Consider the following 19,904-nt stretch of genomic DNA (forward strand, 5'->3'; position numbering starts at 1 on the left):
ACAACGCCTCCCCCCCGCGTATAATAATGCAGCGATGTGAGGCCATGTCACACCGCGCCTTGTCGCCGGGTCTGCCGTGCAAGGCAGTTTGTAAGGACGGTCTCGAGGACCCTTAGCCCCGGCGCGACCGCTCTCATGTCGAGGCTGACGCGCCATCTGTCGAGTAAGTCCCGCTGAGCCCGAACCTTAACGTCGGCGTCCACCGGGCCGACCTCGCCCGATAGACCCCGAGTGTGGAGATAAATCTCGCGACACCTCAGGGCCTGCAATTCGGACGGGGGAAACCCGGCGATCACCGCCGCTGCTGCTGCCGAAATGGTACGGAAGCCACTACCCTGATGGCCTCCTGTGCGGCCTCCTGACCTTTAGGAAACTGCGACGGCTGGCCATCAGGTCCTCCGCCCAGATCGGAGCTTCGTAGAGGAGCCTCGATCGCATCACGCCGGCGTACAGCCGGCGCATTTCGATGCCACTCCCGCCCAGCCGAGGCAGGAAACGTCCTAAGGCGTTCGCCGTCTGTATTCTGTCGTATGCAGACGGTGCCAGGCGCTCAAAGTGAGAGTCGAAGGTCCAGTAGCTGTCGAAGGTCAGGCCCAGATACTTCATGCTGGTTCCGACTCCGATCTCAGTCCCCTCCAACCTCAGGCGATAACCCGCTGGAGGCGTCCCGTGATCGGCCCTGCGGCAAAACCACATTGCCTCAGATTTCTCAGGGGACACCCTCAGCACCAATTCCTTGATCGCGGCGACCACGTAGGCCACCGCCAGCTCGGATCTGCCCCACGCCGTGCCCCAGACCAGCAACAACGTGTCGTCGGTGTAGCACGTCAGTGCCGATTCCGGAGGCATCGGCGCCCGAAGCACCACGTCGTACACGATATTCCACAGCAACGGACCCAACACCAAATCGCCCTCTCAGTCATCCCGCCGCCCCGGACGATGTAAACGATACTGCGGTACCGGAGGAATGCTATACTCGAGGGCTATACATATCCTGATTCAGAGGATGCTGTTGAGGGCGTTGACCACGTTCAGCGAAACGGCCAACGCCACGTAACCACGCCGCTCGACCCCCTCGACCAGGGAGCGGACACGGGCGACAGTGTCGGTCGTAGACCGCCCCCTCCGGAAGCCGAACTGGCTGTCGTACAATCCGGGAAAGGAAAATAATATCTAGGAAAATAAATATTTCGTATCACGTTTATTTTTATTTAAAACAAGTTGTAAAGTTTCGTTTAAATTATGTATTCTTCTTCAAGTTTAAATTAGAATTATTATTAATATAATCTTGCATTCGCATTTTATTATTTTTGAAGAATTAACAATAATATATTAAAGAAGCGAGACATTTCATATGCGTGGCAAGACCATACGATCAAGCCTTGGGGGAAATCGCTGTTCCGCCAATAGCAGGTGTAGTAACCTCAGGGGACGTTACACATATTATCTTATATGCTGTAGCAGGTCACCTTCACGCAGCAAATATAAACAATTTATCAACGCAATAATTTCTGAAAATATAAAGTAAACATAATAATTAGTACTTTGGAAATTGATCGTAAATTTATACAAATTCCTCTTTCCTATTAAATATGCTTTATTCTTTTAAAAAAAAAGAACAGAAAAATTGTTCATTCATCATGTATTGAATCTCATAGAAAAATTACTACAAATTAGATCTGCAGTTAAAAGAAGAGGCCTGAAGATCAGAGACTCATCATACCCTAGATGAATTAACTGAAATCGAAATTTTGCATAATTTTTTTCTAAATCCAACGAACTTTGATGTGTAATGTGGTCAGATGCTACTGGTATATCAGTTGGTTTTATTTACAATATACTAAAATTATGTAAATCACATCCATGCAAAGTGCATTAAACATCAAACATTGAATTAAAATGACCGTGACAAATGAATTAAATTTTGCGAAAAAAATACCGATTTGTTGTATGCTAAGTCATAGATATCGCAATACAACTGTTCTTCCGTCAAATGCACGTTCTACTGTAATAAATTTGGGAATAAACACAATTCACATTATTGATATGACGAAACTCCATACATAAATAGAGAAGGACACGTACAATGGCAAGAATAAATTAATGTATGGGCTAGCATATTTGGTAATCCAATTATTGGACAATGGTTAATACCATTAATATATGTCGGGTTGGCATTAGGGTTTAGGGATTAGGGTTAGGGTTAGGGGCGTGAAACGAATCCCCATTTGGATTAGATGTTATCGTTATGCAATAGAGGAGATACTTACTAGTGCAAATATGATTATCACAGAATTTGACAAGTAATCGCGATAATTAGATACGCGAGAAGCCAATGACAATGATCCTAGATTCAATAACGAATCCGCGGTCAACGGGATGATAGATGTACGTTCCTACAAAGTCCAAGTCTGACTCTTTGTTAGCAAAACGTGAAATATTCACTGATCGTAAAGACGTTACTCTTTCTGTCGATGAAATCGCACGAGAGAACGACTCTCCGTCCCGATGATGCCACCGAGGAAAAACTATATGGGGTGTGTCTAAGGACACGAGATCATGGGATTCGTCGAGAAAAGCCTTCGTTTGGAAGGTGAGGGAAATTGGCGTTGCTGCTAATTGGTCAATCTCTACATCGGTGGTTAGAAAAAGATGCTAGCCGCCCTCGAGGGAAAGTTGCTAGCGGGAAGCGTCGTTCGTGAGAAAAATAGATTTCTCCTATCTTCCCGTAGTTGGAACAAAGACTGTTTGTCTGTTTGGAGGACTTTAGTTAACTAAAACTTAAGATTTATAATAGTCCCTCAGGCTAGCTGAACATGTACTGTGGAGATGCATCGACATCTGGTAATCATCTTATCCGAAGGATAAAGTCTGTGTGTGGCGAGCCACGGGACAGAAACCGTTGGAATGTTTACTGTCGAGTGCCGCTACAACAATTTCTTTTTATTCTTAGGAAAGCTATACTATTACTCCATACCTTTGTTAGACAAAACGTTCACCTCTTGATCGCGGCTACGTTCGGCGACTGGTTGTCGGTTCGAGCCTAAGCTCACTATCACAAATCTCGAACAAATACAATCGGATTGAATGCCGACAGTTGCTTAATTACGGCTATGGTAGAATCTAGATTACAGTATTAAGGAGTTTTCCCAAAGTTCCAAAGGGAAGGCTCCGGTGTTCTTTCATGTCCGACATATACAGTGACGAGCAAAAGTGTAAACACACTCCGCTGATTTTATGTAAAAGGCGACAATGCGACTAGTTGTTCAAGTGATCGGTAAAGATTAGGTAACAGTAACTACAAGCTGCATGTGATTAACGAAATGTAATAGTTCATTGTCATTAACATTAATTATTAATGTTATTGTCTCCAGATACAATGTACAGAACATTTTACAAAACTGGACATCTCAAACCATATTTATAGTTTTGCACTTTAATTATACTGGTTGAATTAACGTTTCAACCTAGTATTTCGTCCACTTTCCTTTACTTTTTCTTAATGCTTTTTTTTAATGCTAATATTGTACCATTCTTGTTGTGTTTTTTCCATAATTCATGAACACCTGAAGGTGGATTATTATATTTTGCCAGCCTTCTTTTCAAAATGGACCACAAATTTTCGATCGAATTCATATCCGGACTTTGTGCTGGCCACTTCATCACAGAAAAATTTTGATTTTCTAGCCAGGTTTTAATTATTTTTGCAGTATACTTAGGATCCATGTCTTGTTGAAATACTACTTCACGTTCATTATCACTCCTGCTCGGACAGCCGAGGAGGACGGACGTGTCTAGACGGTCGTCCTCTCCAGGTATAAGTGAATAGGGAAAAAGTGCTTCAAAGTAATAGTGCTGCAAAGTGATAGTGAGGAGGAAATAAAATAGCAATGCAGATACCAACTATAAACATAGCAACAAAGGGAGAAACATATTATATAAAAAACAAACAAATTAACATGGAGACAGAAGAAACAAAAGAGCATCGGGGACAGGAAGATAGCAATTCAGAATATGAACGATACTATCAGGACGAAAGCTGGAAGCTAGCGAAGGCTAGCAAAAAACGCAAAACAACTACAGACATAAGTGCCATAGGAAACCCAGCTACAGAAAAGCAGCGATGGCTGCAAGAATTACCATTAAGTAACTCCTTCAGCTCACTAACGGAAGAAATAGACGCTGACCCCATAAATAAAACCACTATCCAAACAAATCATATTACAAAACCACCACCAATCTTTGTTGAGGCCCAAATAATAAACCCGCTCATCGATCTACTAAATAATCTAGATGAGAAAAACAACTACACAATAAAGCAAACAAAATTGGAACAAGTAAAAATACAAACAAACACTCCAGAAACGTTTAGGAAAGTTATAAAGGCATTAAAAGAAAAAAATGCTATCTACCACAAGTATCAGCTTAAAACTGAAAGGAGCTATAAAATTGTCATAAGAGGATTGCATCCTAAAACGAACATACATAAACTAAGCGATGAGTTAGCTAAAATTTGTCATCAAACAAGAACAATAAACAATATAACAAGATTCGACACAAAGCAACCATTACCACTATTTTTAATAGAACTGGAACCCAGAAACAATAGCAAGGAAATATATGATATCAAACAAATACTAAACACAATAGTAACAGTCGAACCACCACGACACAAAAAAGATATACCTCAATGCATGCGCTGTCAACAATAAGGAAACACTAAAAATTATTGCAACAGAAGCCCAGCTTGCGTCAAGTGCGCAAAAAACCACTTAACTATACACTGCCCATATTCTGGAAACATAGAAGAAGTTAAATATTATAACTGTAACGGAAACCACCCAGCCAGCTATAAAGGATGTGAAGTAAGAAAACAATTACAACGAAAACTGTTCCCGCCCCTGCGAAGCAGGAGAATCACTAACACACAAGCCCAACAGGACAGCACAAAACCTGAAATAATACCAAATACAGAGCAAGCAACAACCACCAAACCTATCAGCACCAACAACATTGGTGGTCTAAGCTACGCTCAAGTAAGCAGCCAATCAACACATACACACAACCAATATCACAGCAATAGTAACAATGACACTGCAGAAATCAAAGAACTGCTCAAACAATCCATAAAGAACATCGAAATGCTAACCAGAATGATAAGCGAACAAAACGCAGTACTCAGACAGCAAACCCAACAAATCACAGTCATGCTACAACTAATTACAAACGTGCTAAGCAAAAAATAAGAAACGGACACTTTAAAAATAGCAGCCTGGAACTCAAACGGCCTACAACAACGGGACCTCGAAATTAAAACATTCATATACAGTAACAGTATAGACATACTACTTGTCACAGAAACAGACTTCACTACAAAAAGCTACTTGAAAATACCATACTACACCATATATGATACCATACACCCCTCAGGAAAAGCTCACGGAGGGACAGCAGTGATAGTCAGAAACGATATCAAACATTATCTACACAGCCAAGTTAACAAAGAATATTTACAAGCAACCACTGTTACAGTTCAAACTAGCAGCAACTACTTCCAGTTGTCAGCAGTATATGTGCCTCCGCGACACAAAATAACAACACAAATGTAGGAAGAATACTTCCAGGACCTAGGGGACAAGTACATCGGAGCGGGAGACTACAACTCTAAGCACACGCTATGGGGGTCAAGAAACAATACACCTCGAGGCAGAACACTGAAAAAATACAATAGAAATAATAACCTCAATATATTATCCACAGGAACACCGACACATTGTCCGACTGACCTGAACAAAAACCAGATCTTCTGGACTTTGCAGTTACAAGGGGACTAAACACAAATAAACTAAAAATAACACCCAACCTCGAGCTCAGCTCCGATCATACACCCATAATAATTGAATACAGAAACAAACCAATACACTATAGCACACCAGAAACACTATGCAATAAAACCACCAAATGGCAAACTTTCAAAGAAATAATAGAAAGCGAAATAAAGTGCAACATCCCGTTGAAAACTCCTGAACACATAGAACAGGCAGTAGCAACATTGACAGCAACTATTCAAGAAGCAGCAAGGACAACCACTACACCCGAATCAACCAACAGACAAACAATAACAATCCCGCAAGAAATACTCGACAAAATCAGAGAAAAAAGAAAAGCAAAAGCAAAATGGCAAAAATACAGAACCCGAGAAAACAAAAAACATTTAAACAAACTTGCAAAGGAAATAAAAAACAAAATAAAGGATAACGAATTCGCAAAGTTCATAGGGACACTCTCCACACACGAGAACACCAACTATTCACTATGGAAAGCCACGAAAAAAATAAGGAAGCCAATAATACCCGTCCCAGCAATCAGAATAGCAGATAACACATGGGCAAGAAGCAACGAAGAACAAGCTGAAGAATTCTCCAACCACCTCTGCAACACATTCACACCATATATTATCAACAACAGCAACCTCAAAAGTCATACGGAGGAGGATCCACAAACCACTATTATCGCAACCGACAAGGAATACACCATACCTAAAACATCAGCACAAGAAATTAGAAACATAATCGATAAAACAAAAGCACCAGGAATCGACCTAATCAATGGTAAAATCTTGAAAAACCTTCCGCCAAAAGCAATAAGACTAATGACAATAATATTCAATGCAATTCTACGAATTCAATACTTTCCCAAACCATGTAAATTAGCACAGATCAAAATGTTAGCTAAACCAGGCAAAGACCCACACCGAACTGCATCTTACAGACCAATATCACTGTTTCCAGTATTTTCCAAAATACTGGAAAAAATAATATATTACCGGATAAAAACAATAATAGAGATAAGAAAACTAATACCGGAACACCAATTTGGATTCAGAAACAAACACTCCACGATAGAGCAAATGCACAGGCTTATCAACGAAATAATAATAGCACTAGAAAACAAGGAATGCTGCACAGCCCTCTTTATGGACATAGAGAAAGCATTTGACAAAATAAACCATGAAAGCCTACTAGAAACAATTAGGAAACAATTCCCGGAGCAAATACACCAATTAATAAAATCTTACCTAAGCAACAGAACCTTCGTAATAAAAATCAAGGACACATATTCTGAAGTTGAAGACATCAAGGCAGGGGTTCCACAAGGAAGCGTCCTAGGCCCAATACTATACACATTATACACGGCGAACATACCAACAACTATCAATAGCACAGTACTGACATTCGCAGACGACATAGCTATACTAGTCAGATAAACGAACCCAGAAACAGCAGTCAAATTACTACAAGGACATATCACAAAAATAGGAAAGTGGCTACAAGAAAAACAAATAAAAACAAACCCTAATAAATGCAACCATATTACATTCACGCTACGAAAAAAGATACCACCAATCATCTTTCTGAACGGCATGCATATAACACAAACAAAGCATGTCAAATACCTAGGACTCCACTTAGATACACAACTCACGTGGAAACTGAATAGTAAATCAATAATAGAAAAAATACAGAAAACAAGGAAGCAAATGCATTGGATAACAAGCCGAAAATCCAAATTAAGTATAGAAAATAACTTAAAAATATATAAAACGATCATAAAACCAATCTGGACGTACGGAATACCACTATGGGGGATAGCGACAATGAGCCATATAAACAAAATACAGACAATACAAGCTAAAATTCTTAGAACAATAGTAAACGCTCCTTGGTATATCAGAAACGAGGACATACGGAGGGACCTGGAATCCCAACGGTCAAGAAAGCAATCAGCAGCAACGCGGAAAGATACAAGGTAAGAATAGCAACACACCCAAACCGGCTAGCAGCGGAAACGTTCAAAACCATAAACATGGAAAGAAGGCTAAAAAGGAAGCACCCAGCAGATCTCACAAGGGATATGACCTAGCAAACGCGAGGATGGTACCCCGCTGGGGGTAGCCGCCTACATGTTAATATAACTGTTAAAAAATTCTACCAAATGTCCAAATTGGACAAACTGTGAATACAAATAATAAAAAAAAAAAAAAAAATAAAGAAAAATAAGAAAAAGGAAAACTTATGTTTCTTTAAGTATTCTATTTTTTTGGGTATCAAAGACAAATAAGAAAACTAGTTGTTTCAGCCAACGCTCATACCGCGTTGAGAGCACTCGTTCTCGTCAGTTGACCGTGATCCTCCGAGCAGGCCGGACCTCTCGGCCCTAAGGGACTACCAGGCGTAGGCCCAAACAGTGAGCGCAGCAAGCTATTCAGTGTACAGTATACAGTGAGAGAGAAAAAAAAAAAAAAGCAAAAAGAGTGCTAAGCAGTGAAAAAATAGTGATAACATCACCCACACTACAAACAATACAAAAATAGAAGAGGAAAGGAATGAGACTGAAACCAAGGAGGCGGAATCCGCCATAAGTCCGACAAAAAAGGGGGTCAAAAGGAAGATAGAAAAGCAACAGATAATTAAAGATAGCAGCATAAGACCCGCTGCACAAAAGACGCGGAAACTCAACCCGCCTCCAAACCTGATAAGCAGGAACAAAAAAAAAATCAGACAAGAAAATTTAAAAGAAAAAGAAAGCGATTCTCAAGAAGAGTGTCACGAAAAAAACGAAAACATGAAACAAAAAAGAAGCCCCCAACCAATGGCAATCCCAATAAAAAACAGGTTTGAAGCCCTCCAAGCTCAAGACCCTTGCGCACCGCAGTCGCAGGAAACTATCATCGAAACATTAAAAAAAAAAAACGACTTACTAAGGAAAAAAGCAACCAGACAGCCCACACCCCTGGTCACATCACCGATAACCACGAACAAAAACAATGCCGCCCGGACAAGTACCTCCCCCGCCGCTCCGCCAAAAAAAACAACAACACCACATCATTCAACACTACTGAAAAACCAAAATTATAAAGGCCTGCCACCCAGCCACCCCGCTGAAGAACAGGCAGACCCCCCCACATCGGCAAAAGGGGCCAGGCCACCCCCCATCAAAATAACATTACAAGACCCAAAAGATACAATAGCACTCATGGAAACTTCACTCAAAATCAAGAATTTCCACATCAAAAGAATCCACTCAGGTAAGCATGTGCTTTACCTCCAAAACATAAATGACTACACAAATGCAAAAAAAATACTGACTGCAGCCAACACGGCCTACTTCACATACACTCCAAAATCTCAAAAACCCCATACGTATCTACTAAAAGGTCTAGGTAACAGCTACACAGAAGCGGAAATACTAGAAGATCTGAAAGCCCTGAATATCGAAGAAGTCAACTTCACCAAAGTGACCCGATTCACAACAAGAAAATCAAGGGAGAACAACACATTGCTCCCAATCTATATAATTCAAGTCTCCCCCGATAGCAATATTGGGAACCTATTAAAAATAAACAGACTCAACTATCTAAAAATAGCATGGGAAAAAATAAAAAAAAAACAACGATATCACGCAGTGCTACAAATGCCAGCGAATAGGCCACACTGCACAAAACTGTAACCTAAATTATCGCTGTGTAAAATGCACTGAACCGCACGGGCCAGGTGAGTGCAAAATAAAAAAAGAAGCAGTAGTCAGCAAAGAAAAAATCTACTGCGTAAACTGCAAAAACTACGGACATCCTGCATCTTACAAAGGATGTCCAAAACTCGTCGAACTTCGGAAAAAGATTAATGAAAAAATCACCAAAGCAAAAACATCAAAAACCGAAAGAATCGCCAAAATAAGCCGTAAGTACGTCCCCGAGCTAAAGTTCGCGGATATAGTAAAACAAAAAACAAGTATAAACGAGACAAGCCCGCTAGTAACAAACTTAGCGGCACAAGCCAAACAAAACCCAAACCCAACAATAGACGCACCCCAAATAAGCATAATAAATGTCATTGAAGACTTCAAAAAAAGCATCTTAAAAGCACTAAACGACCAACAAACCCAACTAAACGAAATCAAAAAAGCACTAAATACGCATGAAGAAAGAATCGATTCCATCTTCAACATCATCGAAAATATAGACGAAGATTAGCCAAAACACACCCGCCCACCAATCACAGCAGAAAATAAACCAGATAAAAGTTAAACATCTGAAAATCATATCAATAAACGCCAACTCTCTAATCTCAAACCAAAAAAGATACAGCTTACTAACTCTAATTAAGAAAGAAACCCCCGACATAGTACTTATCTCAGAAACCAAACTGAACTATAGACATAAGGTGCAATACAAAAACTACTCTATAATAAGACACGACAGACCAAACGCCACCCAAGGAGGAGGAACGGCAATTCTCATAAAAAACCCCCTGAAGTTCAAAACAATACAAAACGACAAAATAACAAACTTCAAAATCCTAGAGACGACGATCATAAAAATAAAAATAAACAATAAGGAAAACTTATTTATCTCTGCAGCCTACGCAGCCTACGGAAACCAGAAACAATTTAACGACGAATTCGACAATCTCTTCCAACTTTTACAGCTCGACAAACAGGAAAACTACTACATAATAGCCGGTGACCTTAACGCCAAACATACCAGCTGGAAAAACGAAATAAACAACACGAGAGGAAACTCCGTCAGAACCTGGCTAGACAATAAAAGCATCTTCTACAAAACAAACCTTTATGGCTCCGAGCTACCCTCTTACCCAAAAGGACGCTCCTACCTAGACATATGCCTAGCAGACGCCCGAATAAAATTCCAAAACTTACGACCAAATAACACTCTCAAAACCATAGACTACGACAGCGACCATAACGCCATAGTATTTCAGATAAGCAAAAACACATCCGACTATCTAACACTCGAAACGCAGACCGAAACACCCAGGTACAACTACAAAAAGACAGACTGGAAAAAGTTCCAAAACCTGCTCGAACAGAACTGCGACCTAAAAATCTACAACAATGTCAACCTAACAGACAGACAAATCGACTCGTTCATAGACGAAATAGAAAAACATATACAAATCGCCCTACAAGAATCCGTACCGACATTTAAAAAAAAAGACTCCTGCGAGCCATATATAAACTATAAAATAAAAAAACTACAACGAGATAAAAGCTACATACTATCGAAATTAAACTACCTAAGACACAACTACTCTTACGACAAAAGAGAAGACATAGAATTCCTAAAGTACCTGCTACACGAAATAAAATCACAACTAAAACAAGAATTCGCAAACTCTATAAATCAATACTGGACAAACAAAATAAAAAATATCTCCAAAAAAGACTCTGCTAGCATGTTCCCGCAGATAAATCAAATTTTCAGACCAAAGGAACAAAACTCCATCCCGCCCCTCAAACTGCCTCCAGAAAAAGCCTCCCTCATCCAAGAAGCAGGCATCGAGATACACAACACCAACAAAGACGCAGAGGGCAACTTCATAATATCAAAAACAACGGAAAAACTAGACATTATCGGCACCCGCTTCGCCAAAACTCACACACAAAACGAAAACATGGGCCGAGAACAATTAAACAGAATTATCATCGCCGAAACAAACATACTAAAAAATAAAATAAAACAAGACATAGCGCTAAACAAAACAGTCTGCACATTCTCAAACGAAAACACATCGGACGACCCCAAACAGCCCGACCCAGAAATAAACTACTTCACAAACTTCAATCAACTAAGTACAATCTTCTCCACGCTAAACAACAAAAAATCCGCCGGCTTCGATGGCATCCCAAACATCTCGCTCAAACGCCTACCAAACAAAATAAAATGGTACTACACAGTACTGTTTAATAATGCACTAAACAACACGTACTTCCCCAAAAAATGGAAAAAAGCCAAACTCATAGCCATCACAAAAAAAAATAAAGACGGCTCATCACCTGCAAACCTACGACCCATAAGCCTCCTCCCCAACATAAACAAAGTATACGAAATGATCATAAACAACCCCCTAGCAGCCTTCTGCTCAAAAAATAAGATAATCCCGGAAAACCAATTCGGCTTCCGCCACAAACACTCCACAATCCACGCAATAAACAAACTTACGTCTGATATCTGCTGGGCACTTAACGCAAACCAGCGAGTAGCCGCCTGCCTAATAGACATCGAAAAAGCCTTCGACACCGTCTGGATCCCAGGGCTCATTTATAAAATGATTAAAAAGAATTTCCCCGAATACCTAATCAAAATAGTATGGGACATGGTAACAAACAAAATTTTCATAATGACCGACGGCTCGCACACTTCAAGCAAAGAATTCTCCATACAGAACGGCCTGCAACAAGGAACAGTAAATTCCCCGCTACTCTTCAGCATCTACAATAACGACTTACTAAACCTCTTTAACCTCAACACATCCACACACAAACGCTCCATAGCCTTCGCGGATGACCTAATCATCTACGTAACAGGCCGCAAAACCAAAACGTTAAGAACGGAATTGCAAGAACTCTTCAACAAAATCAGCGATTACTATCATACATGGAAACTAAAAATTAACGCAAGCAAATGCGAAACCATACTATTCAGACCCAGAACAAGCAAAATCGGCCCAGCAGAAAGGGAACAAGTCAGGAAATTCCGCCTAAAAGAAAAAGCAAACGAAGAGAACCTCATACCACACAAAAACTGCGTAAAATACCTAGGAATAAACATAGATGAAAAACTAAATTATAAGCAACACATCGAAATCCAACTCTCCAAAGCCAGCAAAGCTTTTTGGAATACAAAAAGGCTGTTTTACTCCAGACTCCTCGATAGCAAAGTAAAAATCATGTGCTACCAATCGCTAATAAGACCCATTATAACCTACGGCTGCCCAATATGGTACAACATACCTGCGTCAATAATGGAAAAAATTCGCATATTTGAAAGAAAATGCATCAGAGCTTGCCTGAGCATTTACAGATCAGAACACAGCGGATACAGAAAATACGTAAAAAACAAAAAAATATACGACTTAGCCAACATCCACCGCATCGACTGTCACATCCTAAAACTAACGAGAAATCACTTCTCGCAAGCCGCGAAGATCAAAGAAAACAGCCTAATCTTCGGCTGCTTATACCCAAACGACGCATACTTCAAAAACACTCTGTTAACAGGCTACATCCCCCCCGAAGCCTTTCTATACCTAGATGAAAGAAACTATCTCCAAGACCAAAACAACATACCCATAATTTATCATATGCAAAGGAAAATAGGAATGAAATCTATTCAATACGAGGAAAACCTAGATGGCCGCACGGCAGACACTAGGTGGAGATACAACATGGCCCTCCCCCAAAAGGATACAGAAGGCAAACACAGAAAAGACACAAAAAAATATTGGTGGATACGGAACCCATAAGAAAAACAACAAGATAAAGAGCCATAGAACGGCAACGCTCACCGAATAAAAGTGTAAATATGTAAATATGTAAATAGATAAACAAATATTATACTAATCCCACAGAACACCCCTCCCAGTCCATCCCCTCCCAGCCCCTCCCTCATAGGCTAGCGAACTGTCCTGTTTTTGCGTCCAGGCTTTCAGGACATAAATTCAAATATCGTACATAGGCACAGCGCAACAGCGGCTTAATTTTATTTTATTTAACAATAATAATCTTAAAAAAAAAAAAAAAAAAAAGAGAAAAGAATGTAATAATGCATGGCTACGTCGTACCGCCGCGTATCGGTACTCTTGCCTGTACCACCCTACAATTAGAATTCAGCGTTTATTCTGGAAAAAAATGATGTAAAAAAATATGTAAATAACCTGGAACAAATAAACAGAGATAAAAAAAAAAAAAAGCACTCGTTCTCGTCCGATCACGAAAGTTAAGCAGCGCTGGGCACGGATAGTACTTGGATGGGTGACCGCCTGGGAACTCCGTGTGGTGTTGGCTTTCCTTTTTCTTTTTTTTTTATTTACTAATTTTTTTTTATTTACTAATCTACTTTACTTTCTTTAACAATCAACTTTTAATAATCTATAACCTAAGCATCGAGAGAAAAAAATGTTTTGGCATTACACGACTATTACGCCACATATTATATACCATTCTCATTATTGCACACACTTATGTTTCTTCTCTAAGTATTCTATTTTTTCTTCTTTCTTTTTTCTTTCCGCATCAAAGGTAAATAGAAAAACTATTTATTTCAGTCAACGATTATATCGCTCTATACGCAATCGTTTCGCTGAACGCAGGTGGTGCTCAACGCAGTGAATCGAAACCTCCCATAAACAGAGTAACCTAGAGAAAAGTACTATTGAAAAAATCGACCAAGAACTTTCTTAGCAACACAAGGCTGCCAAAAGACGTGGGAACTTAACCCCCCGTCGAACGTGGTGAAACAGGAACAAAAGGGCAGAAAACATCCAAGGAAGTAAAAGCAAAGAAGAGAGCACAACAGGAGACGCGAATAAAAAGAAACGAAATCATGAATTCGGCAGAAAGCTCCCTATTATCAGCAATACCAACGAATAATAGATTCTACGTATTACAATCACAAGAATCCAGCATATCTCAGACAGAGTAAGACCCTCAAATAAAAACAATAAAAGAATCTACAAAACCAAACTCTACTTTAGAACTGATAAGGAAAAACAACAAAAACCTAGAAATTAAACCAAGTGGACATATGACCTCTCAGGACGGGAAATCACAAATTTGAAAGAGAATAGAGAATGGACCGAGAGGTATACCATCATCAACGAAGCCCTCAACGTCCCAGGTGCAGCCCAGCGAAATGGACAACACAGGAGAGGCCCATATCTCCAGCAACCAGACATATCCCAGCAGACAGGCCACCAGCTTCTCCAAGAAAGAATCCACTGACATCATAGCCCCCATGTCTCAAATGGAGACAAACCGCCCCCAATATATACATCACCCACAACAAACGAAGATCCGAAAAACGCAGTAAAACTCGTTGAAGAGACCCTAAATACAAAGTCATTCCACTTTAACGGAGTATTCGAGTCTAGAGGCATTAATTTCGGGCGGTTTTTGAAGCTCTGTACAAACAAAACAAAAAATATTTTTACTATCAATTTTTTTTATCATTTGTTTATTGATATTTTAAGATTATATTTTAAGATTATTTTAAAATTAGTGTACGAATTGAAATACGTCGCTTGTATCCATGCGGATACAAATTATGCTTACTGTATTAACATATATGAATTATATATACAAAAAGCTTGTCACTAATTTAAGATCCAATCGTTAGTTATTTTATGCAATTAGAAATGGAAATAGATTATATATTAGAAGTATTTTTAATTTTGCTCCACCTTGCAAAAGGTTGCTATATATTTAACACATTGTTGAGTTACAAAATCGGTAATCTAACCTTTGATGCATACATTTCTAAATAAAATACAAATAAAATAGAAATTGTTTCATACTTTTTGGTGTTCTTCGAAGTCTGTAATATTTTCTTAGCAAAAAATCGTTTATTTCAAATTTCTTAGTGAAATGATCGATATTACAGAGCCAACGTAACAAGATTTTCATTGTCACAAGGTCCAACAAATAACCCAAATCGAAGTAATCGATGAATATAAATAAAAATTTATTTTAAGCAAAAAAAGAAACGGATTTTTGCGAAAAAAAGAGAATAGTTCATGATGACAAAATCGAGAAAATTAATCTAACTGGACCAACCGAATAAGATGCCGTACAAGATGGAAAGAGAATCATCCCGATTGATCACGCCGTTTCGGAGAAGTCAGCAAATGTACATAAAAAAGAAAGAAGGAAAGTATACATGTCAAACTTAGATACCTTTCTTCTTTTCCGAGATCTGTATAAAAAGTATTCGTACACCTGCCATAAAAAGCTTTCAGATGTATATGGTGCGTGTTATATGAAACATTTTGAAATTTCACTGTACCATAATGAGATGTGATTGCAATGATTCTATTGAAAAAATTTGAACCCAAAATCTGAAGATATATATAGAAGTTCCAAGACATTTACTATGAACTTATACGTATTTAGTAAAAAGTTGATATACATTATGAATCATCATCTGAAGCCTATAATAAATATTAAAGACCGTGTCACTAAATACTGAGATTTATTTACATTGTGGATTGTTGTCTGTTTAAATACTTTTGTCATCTCTCTGAAACATGTATGTACTTATATTAAATATAATTCGTAACTTCTGCGTACATTTTTATAGTCATTTAAAATTTTATCAATACAAGTATGATAGTTAGATGTCATTACAATATTAATGAAATTTCAAAAGGTTTTGTATAACATACGTAATACTACGTAAAAAAAAGTCGCTAGGTGTTTATTTCTTCCCTCCAAGTCTTTTTAACACTTGTCATAGACAAATATGAAAATATGTTTGCTATTTCTGGCCTACTTCATAAAAGGTTTTTATTTCATGTACTCGCATATAACATTATAGTCCGGTCAAAATAGACATAAAAATAGTGGTCAAAGAACAAAATTTCCGACAGAGGTAAATTTTGGTAGATTCCTTGAGTACACCAGTAGAAATAAAGTGCCAAAAATCCCTATTGATTCCATGCGGCCTAAAAGAATTATTCAAGGTCAAAGTCAAAACTTTCGGATTTTTTTAATTTTTCTTGAAAACGGTAAGTTTTACCGAAAATATAGTTCAGACAAAAATTGTAGATCGTAAAATTATCTACAAAAATGTTCCTCATACTTTTTTTCCTAAGAATCACCATTCCTAAGATATTGCCATTCTAAAAGTTAAAGTTCTATTGTCCACGTGGCGACGCTCATATACCTGCTTTTCTGAAGTGGCTTAAGTGAAATACTTTTAGTGTTGAACATTTCTTTCGAGTGAATACATGTATTTATTGCTAGTGTCTACTATTACAGTTTGTACCCATTAATATTTTTAAAAAATGTCACAATTGTGCTTTATTTGCAATAAATTTTTGACGAAAGGTGAAACTGTTACAGTTAGTCGTGGAATGAAAACTTTGATCGATGCAAGTATCGAAAGAGGCGATGAGTTTGTTGATTATCTGAGAAGTGCAAAGTCTGTAACAGTTCACGTGGATTGCCGAAAATCATACATCCGGAAAAGTTCAATTGCTGCTATCAAAAGACAACATGAGGATGAACAAGCTAGTACATCAAAAGTAAGTCCACCTTGTACTAGAGCACGAGTAAGTGAATCCGACTTTTGTTTCAAAAAATATTGCTTATTTTGTGGCCATAAGCGGATGAAGAGGTTGAAAAAAAATCGCTGCATCGTCGACAAGAAATTTATAACGCTGTTACACTATCATTCAAAGAATCCGTTTTGACAGTAGCTCAGGATCGTTCTGATGACGTATCAAAAGCTGTTACTGCACGCATTAATTTTGAGTATGATTTAATTGCTGCCGAGGCTAAGTATCATGACAATTGTTACAAATCTTTCCTGAGACCTAATACTGGCGGTAGAGTAGGCCGTTCTCAAGATGGGGCAGCAAACTTTGCGATGAAGGAAATTTATAAGTTTATATAAAGTAGTGATGATTGCCAGTTTACGTTGGATGAACTAAAGAATGTTAGTAAAAATGTAGCTTTAGATAACAGAACTACAAAAATACGATTGAAAGTAAAGTATGGTAATAGAATTATTATTACAGAAAAGCCGGAAAAATTAACATTTATTTGTTTCGTCGACAATTACCAAGACATTTTAAGTCAAGCCTAGTCTGATAAAAAAAACTTGAATGAAAAAGAAGAACGGTTAAAAATTTTGAAAGCCGCGGCAGCAATTATTCGTGACGATATTCAATCTTGTGTGTTTGATAATACTATGTACCCCCTACCGAGTAGAATGTTCGAGAATATAAACAACGATATCACAGATTCATTGTCATATTTTTTGGAGCAAATCATTCTTGAAAACAAACGTCATAATTTGGAGCATTTGAAGTTAGTTTGTACAAATATTAGCCATGAATCTCCGTCATAACAGATCGTGGAATAGGCTTACCGAGGAAACCACGTTAAAAAAAGCGCCAAGTACACTACCTCATAGGTGGTGTGGAAATATGTACATATCATGCAGAATGTAACTCCTTCAACTTTTAGAATGGCGATATCTTAGGAATGGTGGTTCTTAAGGAAAAAGGTATGAGGAACATTTTTGTAGATAATTTTATGATCTACAATTTTTGTCTGGGCTATATTTTCGATAAAACTTACCGTTTTCGAGAAAAATTTAAAAAATCCGAAAATTTTGACTTTGACCTTGAATAACTTTTTTAGCACACATGGAATCAATAGGGATTTTTGGCACTTTATTTCTACAGATATACCCAAGGATCTACCAAAATTTAGTTCTGTCGGAATTTTTGTTATTGAGATGTCTATTTTAACCGGACTATTAGAAATAGTCTTGATAACGATCATTAGCAGTAGAATTCATAAAAACATTAAAACTAATATACGACTCAGTGGAAAAATAAGAAAAATCAGTTTCTGTATATTTTGTGGTAGTTTCTGATACCAAAGACACTTTGTACACTCCATCAAAAAATAAATAAATTATTAAGCACAATAGTCAGTTATTTTATATGATGTACAAATCTTTTGTATAAGCTTCTTTATATTTATTATATATTTCCTTGCTGTTTCAGAGAAACGTAAAAGTAGATCGTCAGTGTGGAGAAAAGAAATCGATCTGAAGAATATGCCACTCTGTATGTCGAAAAGGTTTAGAATGCCATTCACAGTGGTATGTATATACATATATATGAAATTTACAAATATAAAGGATGAGTTCCAATGGAAGTGAAACTGAAATTTTTAAGTTACATCTTTACTAATCTACTCAATTTGTGGGTGGTGTTTTCTTCCTCTATATATACATACATGACGTGTCGTGTGTCACGACCGGCGCCCTTCAAATCTGATGGGCCAATGATGGAAATAAAGATGTGGGCGCCTTGGCGACAATGTATATCGCCGAAGTCATCGTGCCTAATGAGTCATCGATATCCCAACGGTCCTTCCACCGAATGTTCTAGAAGAAGGGGTGCCTGGCAACGGTCACGTACGCCTACAGCGTAGTGGGAATATTGAGGGGTGACAAAGAAAAAAGAAACAGATCCCACCGAAAGTCAAATTGTAAGAGTTTCAGTCTTGAACAGTCACGCCTAGAGCTCAGAAGTGTATTATAAGTGTATTATTAAGTGTATAAACGAAAAAAAATAAAGTTTCTTTTTTTTTAAATTTCTTTTTTTTATTTTACGCGACAATTTCATAGAAATCTGTCCAGACAATATTACTTTAGAGGCAAACAATCCTTTAAATATTTTAACATATCTTAAGAAATGGAAAATGCTACATAAAACATTTTAACTAAGGAAGACAGTTACGTACTTGGATGGAGTCATGATTCACTATAATATCGCATCGAATTAAATAAAAAGTAAGAAAACAAAAAGACTAAAAACTAGAGGACAATAAATTAAATCAATATTAAAACTACAATTGATTAATTATATGTTAATATACAGGATATCCCACACCACTTACACAAGTTATGATCCTGAAACAATAAAGGATAGAAAAGAATTCTATTATGTGTTCGCAATTCTCCTTCGGTGTGTTCATTCGAAAAGTGGTGGCGTTTTGAATATCTTAAGATCAGTTACATTTTTGTAAATAGAACTATAAACTTTTTTATATGCCTAATCTACAAGACATTTAGGTCAAAGAGTGATTTGTTTAAAAGATATTTCAGTTTCACTTTTGTGAGAGTTTGCATATGAGAAATAAGGGAAAATGCAAGGCAATACTCGTGTGTTTGTATTTTTCTCATTTTTCCTGTATTACATTTGGTGAAATTAAAATTTAAACGTTCTTAAAACTAAGCATTTTATGGCAAAATTTAGAGTTTTATTTATAAAAGCATAGGTTAGATTATGTTAGCTATTTTAGCT

General features: G+C 37.9%; 1 protein-coding gene across 4 annotated transcripts in view; it reads left to right on the plus strand.

Annotated features, from left to right (window-relative positions):
* Positions 1-19,904, plus strand: part of LOC125386172 — a 97,534-nt gene that overhangs the window by 66,337 nt on the left and 11,293 nt on the right. Inside the window, exons 2-4 of one of the 4 annotated variants that reach the window (XR_007226082.1) lie at positions 16,921-17,102; positions 18,597-18,694; positions 18,771-19,866. The gene's annotated coding sequence lies outside the window, so the exon portion shown is untranslated. Of the gene's footprint in view, positions 1-16,920; positions 17,103-18,596; positions 18,695-18,770; positions 19,867-19,904 lie in introns of those variants that run through there. The other 3 variants (XR_007226081.1, XR_007226083.1, XR_007226084.1) reach the window with 3 other exon arrangements.

This window comes from Bombus terrestris, chromosome 13, assembly GCF_910591885.1.
Source record: "Bombus terrestris chromosome 13, iyBomTerr1.2, whole genome shotgun sequence".
NCBI classification, from domain to species: domain Eukaryota; kingdom Metazoa; phylum Arthropoda; class Insecta; order Hymenoptera; family Apidae; genus Bombus; species Bombus terrestris.